Source organism: Vulpes vulpes, chromosome 4 (genome assembly GCF_048418805.1).
Source record: "Vulpes vulpes isolate BD-2025 chromosome 4, VulVul3, whole genome shotgun sequence".
Taxonomy (NCBI): domain Eukaryota; kingdom Metazoa; phylum Chordata; class Mammalia; order Carnivora; family Canidae; genus Vulpes; species Vulpes vulpes.
In genome coordinates, this window is record NC_132783.1 from 38,462,240 (window position 1) to 38,478,034 (window position 15,795).

The following is a 15,795-nucleotide window of genomic DNA, read 5'->3' on the forward strand; positions in this document are numbered from 1 at the left end:
GGTTACTGTAAGGATTAAATACAAAGTGTCTTAATAGCAGCTTGTACATAATAGATGTTTAATAAATGTAAGTTCTTTTCCCATCCTCTCTATTCCAACTCTTCCCTGAATTACTGAATCAAAATAGATTGATTTCAAAATTGCTGATTTTATACAGAAGACCTAAGACATACCTCTTAAGATGGAAAATAAAGAACTGGCTCAAGTACCTCTACTCCCTCTTTGTCACAGCCATTGCAAACATCAGTAATCAGTCAAGGCACTTGTCCTTACTCAGCTCTGATGTGATTTTAGAATCCTCAAAAAAGCCCTCTGAGAAGCCATTTTTTTCCCTCTACTCTCCTCAGACATCTTTGTTCCAGGAACATGAAAGTCCCAAACTAGACCATGAGTGGCTTAAAGTAACAGACAAGAGTCAATATCCTTAGAATTATCTCTGCCATTCTACAGCAGCTAAGATTGGAAGCATGTTTTTTGAGTGGCTAAACAATGAATTTCACATTCATCCCCTGGCATCATTCTATTATCATGGATGCAACTTGAAATAAATAAACAAGCAGATAAGGGGACAAGACAAGAAGCTTGAGAAGTCATTTCTCACTGAAAATCAGTTAAATGATTCATTTATTTCTCAGGTGAAAGATGAATGAAATAGTTTAAGATCTGACTATATTCATTACACTACAGAATGAATTCCCTATGCACACTGTTAAGGTTTTGATGATCTTATTTAAGGACTAGTTAGCTATTTGGTAGTACTGATTTATAGAAAAAATTTAGCAGTGGCATCTGTATTTGAAAAGAAATGCAACACAACTCTGATAAAAATCTGACTACAGTATGAAAAGTTGTTATACAGTATTCATTCCACTCACTGCATTATTGTTTTTAACACACAAGTAGTACAATCAGGGACCAAAATCCTCAGTTTCCCCAAGTGAACTCTAAAAAGGAAAGACAATTGGAGAGATAATTGTTGAGGACAACATTTTTTATGCAGCTTGTAAATTCACTGACAAAATGAAAAAATGTTAAAATTTTGATGTAATGGTATATTTCCTAACTTGCAACTGAAAAACCAATCTAAATGACTAGTGTGTTTGACAAGCACATGTGTGTTGATTGTATATTTCTACTTGCCTTCAAGGAATATTTTCAAATATGGTACATGTAGGTATGTAATATATAGCAGAATATTTTATAACATTTATGAACACTCCTGTGTCAAGGCACTGAGCTAAGTGCTATACATAAACAAAAGAATTCAACTGCCATAACATATAATAGAATACATATTATAACCCTCATTTTACAGATGAGAAAATCAAGATCCAAAAATGTTATGTGAATTGCCCAAAGTCTCAGGCTTGTAAGTGACAGTCCTAGCATTCAAAATACAAGACTTCTATTCCACTGTCATTGCTTTCTCATGTTTGTACCATGTTTGATAATCACAAACAGCAAGCCAATAAATACCCACTGTATATAGTAAAAAAGAAGTTACAGAGCACAAGAGGAAGGCTGAGAGCAATAAAATCATTTCCGTTTGGGACATGTTGAATATTCCTGAATATGTTCACATACAGTATTTCACTTAATTTTACATGCAGTATATCAGCAGCCGCTTAAGGTTTCACTGATTTCATTTTACAGAACAGGAAACTAAGGCTGAGGAAAGATACAAAACTATTTCATATAGCTAGCTAGTAATGGAGAAGAAATTTAAACCCAGATCTATAGTTTTTAAATATCTATACCAATTTAAACGACCTTTCATGACTACATTTCATCCTAGAAGGCTATTGGGAAGAAATAAACTATGCGTAAGTTCAATACAGGAAATCTAACCTATTCTTTACTGCCTGTAATCACTTTTAACACCCCCCACTGTCATATTTATAAAGATCATGCAAAAATATAGTTTGGATGGGGTGAATATTGGAAAAGACTTATATTTAAAATCTGCTTTATTGTAAAGATAGATTCAAAATCAATTGGTATTTATTAAACACTTTCTATAGTAAGACATATTGCAGACTATATTCACATAGATTATCTGTCTTAAGTTCTACAAAAATCTTCTGAAGTAGATCATTTCTTGTTTTTCAGAAGCTTTCCTGATTTCCAATCCAGTTTTTTCTGCTTTGTTTCTAATTCTTACACATTCACAGAAAGGCATTCATTCAACATTTATTTGAGTGACTGTAACTATTCCTTTAGGTGCTAATAAAGGAGAGAAACAAAGCAATGTAATCCTCTAGTTTTATGGCAATGATTTGGAGTCTAAGGGTGTCCAGATTCTGAAAAGTTTTCACTTTTGAGTTTTTTGGTAACTCCTACATTATGAACCAAATATGATATTAAAAGAAATACATGGCATAATAGTATAGAGTTGTTGAATCACTATGTTGTACACTTGAAACTAATGTTAACATTGTATATCAACTATATTCAAAATTTTAAAAAAGATCCTGTAGAATTTAATGTGCCTTATAATTATCAAACCTCTGATTTCTGGAAAATAAATGATGTACCCAGCACAAATTAGTCACTCAATAATATGTTTCGAATTACTAATCAATTAGCTATTTGGGGGCTCAACTTGAATAAGCTTCAGATGTTCCTTAATATCCATAGTACTGGCATAAATTTTAATAAACACATTTTCATGATATTTCATTTTTAAAAATAATTACCTTTATCTTGAATAATAGCAACATTTATTTCATTTATCTTTAGTGAACATAAGAGACAACCATAGGAAGAAACATTTTTATATGATGTGCTATAAACACCATTCATGATACTTTATTGTCACACCAGGTTGTGATGTCATCTATGTATTTATGTTCTATAATATTATCTCAAAATGTTATATTTTGCTCTTTGATTATAATGTAAATTTGTGCACACCACAGAGTTAGAGATTGCTTTAAAGAATATCTAGTTTAGGGATCCCTGGGTAGCGCAGTGGTTTGGCGCCTGCCTTTGGCCCAGGGCACGATCCTGGAGACCCGGGATCGAGTCCCACATCAGGCTCCCGGTGCATGGAGCCTGCGTCTCCCTCTGCCTGTGTCTCTGCCTCTCTCTCTCTCTCTCTCTCTCTCTGTTACTATCATAAGTAAATAAAAAAAGAAAACTCATTACATTATCATTAAAAAAATAAAAATAATAAAGAATATCTAGTTTAAAAATAAAGTATTATAAAATACAACTGACAATAAAACTAATATCATACAAGGGACCACTTTGAACCATAGAGCTGTATTGCCACTTCTATATGCAATCTACTTCTTGCCATTTCTTTTGCCAAATTAAACTTACTATTGGACTATGTGAACATGATCTTTATCCTATTCTGTAACATCCTGTATACCTTCTTCCCAAAGTGGTCAGAAGACCAAATTCAACTCTTCCACCACATCTAAGCTTACAACAATATGTTTCAGATGAATGTCTCCAAATACTGTGGGCCTATGGTTTGTTTTTTAGCCCAGCAATTTTATAGTAATACTGTAAAGCAATGACTTAAATTTCATATAATCATGCTTGGCACAGATAGTGGCTCTTATCCAGACCTATTTAATTTCACCTTTTTGGAATTATGTAAATATCATATGTCTCTTTTTGAAATTTACCACTACACTACAGTGTTATATTACTGACCTCATCTCTCATAGACCACACAACACATAGACCTTAGCATTTGTCGTTTTTGCACTTAGCTCATGTGGTGAGCACCTGAAAACCATTCTTAAAATTTACCACCCACTTTCTCGCCTGCTCTGCCTCTGACTTTTAAATCATGCTTGTTAATTTCTGTAGAGACTTGGCTAACAAGCAGGATGTGAAGTACTATGTGGGGCTATGATCACAGAAGTACAATACCAAGTCAGTGTACAATTTTAACAAAGTGGCTATTTATGATAGTTACTGGGTATGATGAGAATTAAGTAGAACATAAGCAAAAGACTTGTGCAGAGCATTTAACATTTCTCTTTTGTATTTATCCATTTTATGGTATAATGAATAAGCATATGGTCTCTGGGCTCAGGTAGACCTGGGCTGGAGTTACTTTTCTGCTACTTCTAAGCTGTGTAACCTTGGGAGGATTCTTGTCTTGAGTTTGCATCTTTACAGATAAAGTCACAATAATTGTGCCAAGCACACCTATTTGTTATTCAGAATTACATGAAAAAATTCACATAAAACACTTCGCAAGCACATGCTTGCCTAACAAAAAAAGTACACCTGTTGTCATTATTATCACTATTGTTGCTGTTGTTGGTTGGGTTTATATTTTAGTTTTTATTTTTGGTGGTGGTGGTGGGGTCTTTATGATTAAAATGTCCATGATGATCAATAAGATTTAACCCAAAACAGAGCCTTTCCCCTAAGATCAGGAACAAGACAGGGATGCCCACTCTCACCACTGCTATTCAACATAGTACTGGAAGTCCTAGCCTCAGCAATCAAACAACAAAAAGACATTAAAGGCATTCAAATTGGCAAAGAAGTCAGACTCTCCCTCTTCACCGATGACATGATACTCTACATAGAAAACCCAAAACACTCCACCCCAAGATTGCTAGAACTCATACAGCAATTTGGCAGTGTGGCAGGATACAAAATCAATGCTCAGAAGTCAGTGGCATTTCTATACACTAACAATGAGACTGAAGAAAGAGAAATTAAGGAGTCAATCCCATTTACAATTGCACCCAAAGCATAAGATACCTAGGAATAAAACTAACGAAAGAGGTAAAGGATCTATACCGAAAAAACTATAGAACACTTCTGAAAGAAATTGAGGAAGACACAAAGAGATGGAAAAATATTCCATGCTCCTGGATTGGCAGAATTAATATTGTGAAAATGTCAATGTTACCCAGGGCAATTTACACGTTTAATGCAATCCCTATCAAAATACCATGGACTTTCTTCAGAGAATTAGAACAAATTATTTCAAGATTTGTGTGGAATCAGAAAAGACTCCGAATAGCCAGGGGAATTTTTAAAAAGAAAATCATAGCTGGGGGCATCACAATGCCAGATTTCAGGTTGTACTACAAAGCTGTGGTCATCAAGACAGTGTGGTACTGGCACAAAAAACAGACACATAGAACAATGGAACAGAATAGAGAATCCAGAAGTGGGCCCTGAACTTTATGGTCAACTAATATTCGATAAAGGAGGAAAGACTATCCATTGGAAGAAAGACAGTCTCTTCAATAAATGGTGCTGGGAAAATTGGACAGCCACATGCAGAAGAATGAAACTAGACCACTCTCTTGCACCATACACAAAGATAATCTCAAAATGGATGAAAGATCTAAATGTGAGACAAGATTCCATCAAAATACTAGAGGAGAACACAGGTAACACCCTTTTTGAACTCGGCCACAGTGACTTCTTGCAAGATACATCCACGAAGGCAAAAGAAACAAAAGCAAAAATGAACTATTGGGACTTCAAGATAAGAAGCTTTTGCACAGCAAAGGATACAGTCAACAAAACTCAAAGACAACCTACAGAATGGGAGAAGATATTTGCAAATGACGTATCAGATAAAGGGCTAGTTTCCAAGATCTAAAGAACTTCTTAAACTCAACACCAAAGAAACAAACAATCCAATCAGGAAATGGGCAAAAGACATGAAGAGAAATCTCACAGAGGAAGACATAGACATGGCCAACAGGCACATGAGAAAATGCTCTGCATCACTTGCCATCAGGGAAATACAAATCAAAAGCACAACGAGATACCACCTCACACCAGTGAGAATGGCGAAAATTAACAAGGCAGGAAACCACAAATGTTGGAGAGGATGCGGAGAAAAGGGAGCCCTCTTACACCGTTGGTGGGAATGTGAACTGGTGCAGCCACTCTGGAAAACTGTGTGGAGGTTCCTCAAAGAGTTAAAAATAGACCTGCCCTACGACCCAGCAATTGCACTGTTGGGGATTTACCCCAAAGATTCAGATGCAATGAAACGCCGGGACACCTGCACCCTGATGTTTCTAGCAGCAATGTCCACAATAGCCAAACTGTGGAAGGAGCCTCGGTGTCCATCGAAGGATGAATGGATAAAGAAGCTGTGGTCTATGTATACAATGGAATATTACTCAGCCATTAGAAACGACAAATACCCACCATTTGCTTGAACGTGGATGGAACTGGAGGGTATTATGCAGAGTGAAATAAGTCAATCGGAGAAGGACAAACATTATATGGTCTCATTCATTTGGGGAATATAAATAATAGTGAAAGGGAATAGAAGGGAAGGGAGAAGAAATGGGTAGGAAATATCAGAAAGGGAGACAGAACATGAAGACTCCTAACTCTGGGAAACGAACTAGGGGTGGTGGAAGGGGACGAGGGTGGGGTGTGGGGGTGAATGGGTGATGGGTATTGATGGGGGCACTTGACGGGATGAGCACTGGGTGTTATTCTGTATGTTGGCAAATTGAACAACAATAAAAAATAAATTTATTTTTTAAAAAAAGGATTTAGCCCAAAACAAAAACAAAGCACATTAACCAAATGTCAACTAACTTTGGACAATTTTAACTCTTCTTTTAGAAAATCCATTGTTTTGTTTATGTTTTAAATGTTTTCCCAAAACTTTTTAGGGAACAAAGTATAAAAATAAAGCACTAGTTTACATATATTAATAAATTGTTCTCTCATGTCCCTTTGCCTTCTTCCAGTGTGCTTTTTCCCCTTCTCTACACTCTGGCATATAATCCTATTGTTCTAGCCAAGTGCTACAGCTGAAATAAAAATAATAACTAGCTGAGCAGATGAGTGTCAATAACTATGCACTGAGAATAAGAGTAACTCTAACTGTGAGACTTACCAGCTATATGATCATGAGCAAGTTACCTAACCTCTCTGTGCTTGAATGTCCTTTAAAATGGGGTTAATAATACTAGTCACTTCAGAGGGCTGCATTGCTTAATGTATTAAAAGTGTCTAGAACAGTGCCTGAGACACATACTACATAAGTCTTAGCTTTCTATTACAGTATTCTGAACTCATATATAGCATGCATGTACACATACACACAAACACTACACTGACATTTCCTTTTCTACATTATTACTACCTCTCTGTGTTATGTCCCTAGGTAATCTGCATTGCACAGAAATCTACAAAGGATGACATTCATTTGATTCTCCTTCTTTCAGTATCTCAGTTACTCTTCAGTATTGTTAAGGATTTGGAAATCTAAAATTCTTGCTTTAGGCCACAAGTACCTGTAGTTCTCTGCTATTTTATCTTTTAAAGTTTAATAAAGGGTTACTATATAGTAAAATTTTGCTGTCTAGTATTTCATCCCCTGAAGTCACTCAAGACCTGAATTTAATACTAATAACTATACCTCCCATGGAGCTGACACTCTTTGATAGGCGCCTGATAAGACTGTCCTATTGTCATGTACTATGTTTTTTACATAGCTTAGTTGATGATAATAGTCCATCACTGGCAAGCAACACACACACATACCCTACCTAACCTCAGTATGGGATAGGAAAATACTAAGGGAGTTAGAGGATTTCTGACCTTTCTAAAGTAATTAGCAGTATCTTTTATTGGTTCCGGATTTCAGACATTTTGTCTCCAATTTCTAGTGATGATATCTGTGAAGTTAGTTCCATACCAGTTTTCTAGGGAGAGGAAAAGTTTACATTTTCTTGGAAAAGAAAAATTAGGTCTCCTAGTAGGAAGACTATAAACATATTAAATAAGTTGGAGTTATTATTATGCAGGGTCTATTTTTCTTGACTTGAGATTCTCAATTATTTGGGGGGAAAAAATAAAATGGGCAGATTTTGTGGCATCAAGCCTAGGAGATATCAGGTGTGACATCTGATATCCATGGCTATAACTTTGTTTCTAACCAATATCCATGGCATTTATGATTCTTTGTATTATGATAAGTGATTTTCTAGTGCTTCCCAAGACATTACTAGAAGAATTCATAACACATAAATGTTCGAAATTGAATAATGCATGACAAATTAGAGTCTCTTAGAAGTTGAAGTCAACCTAGTATCTTATCTTAAGGGCTAAGGAGTTATTAGCATTAATCACTATGAGACCCAATGCCTCTGTGCATTTGGCTAATAAAATATATATATTTATCCACAAAGGCTGAGTGCATGTTATTTCCTAGATAAGAAGAATAAAGCATATAAAATTTTTGACATATAAAATTATTTTTATGAATATATTTTCAATAATACTCTATATTATAATATTCTATATTATATTATATCATCTTATTTTTCAAGATTGAATAAGAAAAATCTTCTATAAAAGAGGATCTAAGTTAGGGTAACAGAATTTAGCAGAAGTTTTTTTAAGAATAAATCTTGGGAAATTTGAAATCCTTTGAATTAAAACTCTACTAAATTTTGAAGATGGTGGCAGAATAGGAGGACCCTAAGCTTGCCTCGTCCCAGGAAATCTACTAAATAACTATCAAATCATCCTAAAAAAAAAAAACAACAGAAATTGACCTAAAAATTGGCAGTACAAACTCCACAAAAAAGGTAGAGAAGAGGCCACCTTGAAGAACATAGGAAGTGTGAGGACATGATTTGGAAGAGAAGGAGATCATGGCTGCTGCTGTTGGGAAGGAGCTTCAGTCATAGGAAAGAGCAAGAGACAGATTTTTGTGAATTCTTGCAACCAGTGGGGCTTAAAGCCTGGAGTTTTAAAGGTCAGTGTGTTTGGCTCTGGCAGAGCTCAGAGGACACTGGGGCTGCTCTTAGAGAGAAGGCAGGGCAAAGAGACGGCAGACATACAGCATGGAGATAGCAATTTGAAGAGTGCCTGGGCACACAGTGGAGAAGTTATTTGCTCTTCTCAGAGTGTGTATCAGAAAGGCAGCATTAGTGGAAAGAGTGCTCTGGGAACAAAGGAACTGACCAGCATTGTTTCCCTCCCCTGCTCATCAGCATAAACACAGAGCCACCTGTGGGAACCAGCATAGCACCACACTTGCTACCTAATTTGCTTATAACAAGCCCTGCCCCCACAGAACTCTGGTGGAGCTATTCTTCTCAGTCATGCCTCAGTCCCAGTGCAATGGGTTACTCCCGCAGAAGATTGGCCCAAACCCTTGCCAACACTGCATCTCTTGACCCAGGAGTTTTTCAAGGTCTTGGTTCCAGTGGCAGCAGTGTTCTCATTCACAAGCTGGTCTCATTTCACAACCAGAGCACACCTAGTTAAAACATACAGCATTCAGGCCAGGGACTAACCACTGCCCACATCAGGCAAAGAGAGTCTCTGCAGACAACTGGCCTGAAGGATAAAGCAGCCAGGACACAATAGCAGAGTGCATGCAGCACACATTGGAGACACTTCCAGAAGGGCCAGGCCCTAGAGAACAGAGACACACACTGCAAGACACGATAAGATATCTTCATAAAGTTACTATCCTCAAGTACAGAGACATAGCTGACTTTTCTAATACAGAGAAACAGGTACAGAGACTTAGACAAAATGAGAAGACACAGGGATATGTCCCAAGTGAAAGAATAGGACAAGGCCACAGCCAGAGATCTAAGTGAAACAGATATAAGTAACATGACTGATGGAAATTTAAAGCAATAATCATAAGGATACTCACTGAAATTGAGACCAGAGTGGAAGATATCAGTTAGAGATTTAGCACAGAGCAAAAGGAATAACATAGCAAAGATAAAGGTCTCAATAAACAAAATGAGAAACATGCTTGATAGAATGAACCACAAGCTGGAAGAAGCAGAGGAATGAATGAATTAATGATATAAAAGACAGAGCAATGGAGAGGAATCAAGCTGAATAAAAAAGAGAAAAAAGAATTATGCAAAACAAGAATATACTTAAGGAATCCAGTGACTTCATCAAATGTAATAACCTTCATATAATGGAAGTCCCAGAATAAGAGAAAGAAAAGGGGGCAGAGAATTTATTTGAAGAAATAAAACCCAAAAACTTCCCTAATCTAGGGAAAGAAACAGATATCCAGATATGGGAGGAACAGAGAACCCTCAAAAAAATCAACAAAGCATATCCACACCAATACATATTGTAATTAAAATGGCAACATAGATAAGAAAAGTATTAAAATGAGGAAGACAAAAAACAGTTACATACAAAGAAAACCCCATAAGATTATCGGTGGATTTTTCAGCAAAAAATTTCCAAGCCAGAAAAGAGTAGAGTGATAAGTTCAGAGGGCTAAATGGGAAAAGTCTGCAGTCATGAATACTCTATCCAGCAAGTCTATCATTCAGAATAGAAGGAGAGGTAGTTTCCTAGACAAACAAAACTAAAACAGTTCCTGACTACTAAGCCAGCCATGCAAGAAATATTAAAGGAGACTCTCTGATTGGAAAGGAAGGACCAAAAACAATAGTATGAAGGTAGGAAACACAAAAGCAGTAAAAATGAGTAATTCTCTAAAAAAAAAATCAATCAAGGAACTCACAAAAGAAAAGGATATAAAATATGACACCATATACCTAGAGCATGAGGAGGACAGGAGTAAACAATGGGTCCAAATTTTTTTTAAAGATTTATTTATATATTTGAGAGAAAGAAAGAGCAGGGGAGAGGGAGACAGAGATAAAGAATCTCAAGCAGACTCCATGCTGAGTGTGGAGCCCAGTGTGGGGCTCAGTTTCACAATCCTGAGATCATTACCTGAGCTGAAATCAAGAGTCAGATGTTTAAACAACTGAGCCACCCAGGTGCCCCAAGAATGAGTTCAAACCTAAATGACCATCAACTTAAAATAGACTGATACATGCAGAAGATGTTATATACAAATCTAATGGTCACCACAAATCAAAAACCACTAATAAATATGTAAAGAATAAAGAGAAAGAAATCCAGATATATTACCAAAGAAAACCAGCAAACCACAAAAAGAGAAAGACAAGAAAAGATCAGAGAGTGTTTTCAGAAACAAAACAAGTAATAAAATGGCAATAAACACATATCTATCAATAATAACTTTGAATGTAAATGGACTAAATGTCCCAATCAAAAGACATTGGGGACATAATGGATTAAAAAACAAGACACATCTCTATGCTGCGTATAAGAGACTCATTTTAGACCTAAAGACACCTGAAGAATAAAAGTGAGGGGCTAGAGAAACATTTATCATGCAAATGGATGTCAAAAGAAAGCCAGAGCAACAATACTTATATTGAACAAAATAGACTTTAAAACAAAAACTCTAACAAGAAACAAAGAAGGACACAATATGATAATAAAGGAGATAATCCAACAAGAAGATATAATCACTGTAAATATTTATGCACCCAACATGGGGGCACTCCAAATACATTAAAAAGTTAATAACAAACATAAAGAAACTAATCAATAATAATACAATAATAGTAGGAGACTTTAACACTCCACTTATATCAATGGACAGATAATCTAACAGAAAATCAACAAAGAAATAATGACTTTGAATGACACACTGGACCAGATGGATTTAGTAGATATATTCAGAACATTCCATCCTAAAACCTACCGTACATTCTTTTCAAGCACAAATGAACAGTCTTCAGAATAGATTACATACTTGGCCACAAAACAGTCCTCAACAGATTCAAAAAGAATGAAGTCATACCATGAATCTCTTTTTTCTTTTTAAGATTTTATTTATTTATTTGAGAGAGAGAAAGTAGTGGGAATGGGCAGAGGGAGATGGAGGGAGATGTCTTAAGCAGACTCTGCACTGAAAATGGAACCTGATGTGGGGCTAGATCTCCAAACCCTGAGATCACGAGCTGAGCTGAAACCATGAGTTCGATACTTAACCAACTGCACCACCCAGGTACCCTACCATGAATCTTTCTTGCCCACGACACTATGAAACTAGAAGTCAACCACAAGAAAAAATCTAGAAAGACCAAGAAATAAAAAATTACATGGAAACAAATGAAAATGAAAACACAACAGCTCAAAACCTTTGGGGCACAGCAAAAGTGGTTCTAAGGGGGAAATTTGTAGCAATATAGACTTACCTCAAGCAGAAAGAAAAGTCTCAAATAAACAATCTAACCTTACACCCAATGAAGCTTGAAAAATACAAACAAAACCTAAAACCAGCAGAAGGAAGGATATGATAAAAATTAGAACAGAAATAAATGATATACAAACTAGAGAGCAATAGAACAGATCAATGAAACCAGGAGCTTGTTCTTTGGGGAAAAAAATCAATGAAATTGATAAACCTCTAGCCAGACTTACAAAAACAAACAAACAAACAAAAACAAAAAAACCAGAAAGGACCTAAATTAATAAAATCACAAATGAGAGGAGAAATAACAACCAATACCACAGAAAGACAAACAATTCTAAGAGACTATTAAGAAAAATTATATGCCAACAAATTGGACAACCTAGAAGAAATAGATAAATTCCTAGAAACATATACCTACCAAAACTGAAACAGGAGAAACAGAATATTTAAACAGACCAATTACCAGCAAAGAAATTGAATCAGTAATCAAAAAACTCTCAACAAACAAAAGTCTAGGACCAGATGACTTCACAAATGGATTCTATGAAACATTTAAAGAGTTAATATCTATACTTCTCAAACTATTCCAAAAAATAGAAAAGGAAGGAAAACTTACAAATTCATTCTATAACATCAGCATTACCATGATACCAAAACCAGATAAAGACACCACAAAAAAAGAGAACTACGGGCTAGTATCTCTGATGAACACACACGCAAAAGTCATCAACAAAATACTAGCAAACTGAATTCAATGATACATTAAAAAAATCGTTCACCATGATCAAAATGGGAATTATTCCTGGGTTGTACGGGTGATTCAATATTCATAAATCAATCAACTTGATACATCACATCAACAAGAGAAAGATAAGAACCATATGATCATGTCAAGAGACATAGAAAAAGCCTTTTACAAAGCATAACATCCATTCATGATAAAAACCCTCAACAAAGTAAGTTTAAAGGGAACATTCCTCAATGTGACAAAGGCCATATATAAAAACCCCATAGCTAACCTCACCCTCAATGGGGAAAAACTGAGTCTTTCCCCAGAAAGTCAGGAACAAGACAAAGATGTCTCTTCTAGCCAATTTTATTCAACATAGTACTGTAAGTCCTAGCCATGGCAATTAGACCAAAAATCAGAAAACAAAAAGAAGTAAAAGGCACCCAAATCTGAAAGGAAAAAGTAAAACTTTCACTATGTGCAGCTAACATGATATAGAAAACCAAAAAGATTCCACAAAATAACCTGATAAATGAATTCACTAAAGAAACAGGATACAAAATCTGTGTACAGAAATCTGTTGCATTTCTATACACCAGTAATGAAGCAGCAGAAAGAGAAATTAAGAAAATAATCCTATTTACAATTGCACCAAAAATAATAAGATACCAAAAATAATAAGATACTCAAAGAGGTGAAGGACCTATACTCTGAAAACTATAAAATACTGGTGAAAGAAATTAAAGACAGCACAAGGAAATGGAAGGACATTCCACGCTCATGGACTGGAAGAACAAATATTTTTAAATGTCTATACTACATAAAGTGATCTACACATTTAATGCAATTTCTATCAAAATACCAACACAATTTTTTTTCACAAAACTAGAACAAATGATTCTAAATTTTTTATGAAACAAAAAAAGACCCCAAATTGCCAAAGCAATCTTGAGAAAGAAGAGCAAAGTTGGAGACATCACAATTCCAGACTACAAGTTATGTCACAAAACTGTAATAATCAAAACAGTATGGTACTGGCATTAAAACAGACATATAGAATAGAAAACCCAAATGGACCTACAACTATATGGTCAAGTAATCAACAAAGCAGGAAAGAATACCCAATGAAAAAAAGACAGACAGTCTCTTCAACAAATGTTATTGGGAAAACTGGACAGTAACATGCAAAAGAATGAAACTGGGTCACTTTCTTACCCTATACACAAAAATAAATAAATAAATAAATAAATAAATAAATAAATAAATAAATAAATAAATAGCAAAGGAGGCCTGAAATCATAACAATCCTAGAAGAGAACAGAACACAGGCAGTAATTTCTCTCACATTGGTCACAGCAACAGCTTTCTAGATAGGTCCCCAAGTCAAGGGAAACAAAAGCAAAAATAAAATATAGGAACAATACCAAAATAAAAAGATTCTGCACAGCAAAGGGAACAACGAAACTGAAAGGCAACCTACTGAATGGTAGAAGATATTTGCAAATGACATATCCAAAAAAGATTAGTACCCAAACTCCCCACTACCCCCCAAAATAATCCAGTTAAAAAAATAGACAGACACAAATAGATATTCCTCTAAAAAAGACATATATATGGTCAACAGACACATGAAGAGATGCTCAACATCATTATCACCAGGGAAGTGCAAATCAAAACTATAATGAGGTATTACCTCACACCTGTCAGAATGGCTAAAATCAAAAACACAAGAAACAAAAGGTGTCGGTGAGGATGTGGAGAAAGGGGAGTCCTCTTGCACTGTTGGTGGGAATGCAAATTGGTGCAGCCACTCTGGAAAACAACATAGAGTTTCCTCAAAAAGTTAAAAATAGAAATACCCTATGAGAAGCAATCACATGATGAGGTATTTACTCACAGCATATAAACACTAATCCAAAGGAATACATGCAGCCTATGTTTATTGCAGCATTATTTACAATAGCCAAGATATGGAAGCAGCCCAAGATTACATTTATTGATGTGTGAATAAAGATGTATGGTGTGTGTGTGTGTGTGTGTGTGTGTGTGTGTGTGTGTGTGTGTAATGGAATACTATTTGGCCATAAGAAAGAATGAAATCTTGACATTCGCAACAACATGGAACTAGAGAGTATAATGCTAGGCGAAATAAGTCACTAAGATAAGGACAAATACCATATGATTTCACATGTTTGTGGAATTTAAGGAACAAAACAAACAAGCAGAGGAAAAAAGAGAAAAAGAGAGAGAGCATGAGAGCAAGAAATATACTCTCAACTGGAAAACAAACTGCTGTTTGGGGGAGGGGAGGTGGCAGGAGGATGGGTGAAATAGGTGATGGGGATTAAGGAGTGCACTTGAGATGAGCACAGAGTGATTAAATAAATCTTTAGGGGCAGCCTGGGTGGCTCGGTGGTTTAGCACTGCCTTTAGCCCAGGGCATGATCCTGGAGACCCAGGATCGAGTTCCTCATTGGGCTCTCTGCATGAAGCCTGCTTGTGTCTCTGCCTCTTTCTCTCTTTCTGTGTCTCTCATGAATAAATAAATAAAATCTTAAAAAGAAAAAAAACTTAAAAAAAAGAAAAAGCCTACTAATTTTTCTCTTGCTTTTAAGATTGTATTCATTTCTTCAATAATGACATAGATTTATAGGATGACTTACTCTACTATAATTGTAAATCATACCATGAATGTACTTGTGATTCTTAATTTTCAACCTAAAGGGCTCAAGGCTGGCGTCCAAAATTTAGTTATTGTAAGTCACACCATTCATTATATCCTCGAGGTGTCATATTATAAATTTCATTTATGTTAATAGAAATTCATTTGAAACTATAAAAGTACAAAAGTTGCACATGTATGTATATATTTGCACATACATACACACATGTACAAAAATTTATTAAGTATATAAAGTCAAATCCAATATATAAGCCATCACAGAACAAGAAGAGGGATCAATACTAAAATATAAAAATTGTCAAAATTGACAAAAGAAGAACAAATTACTATAGCAGAAAATTT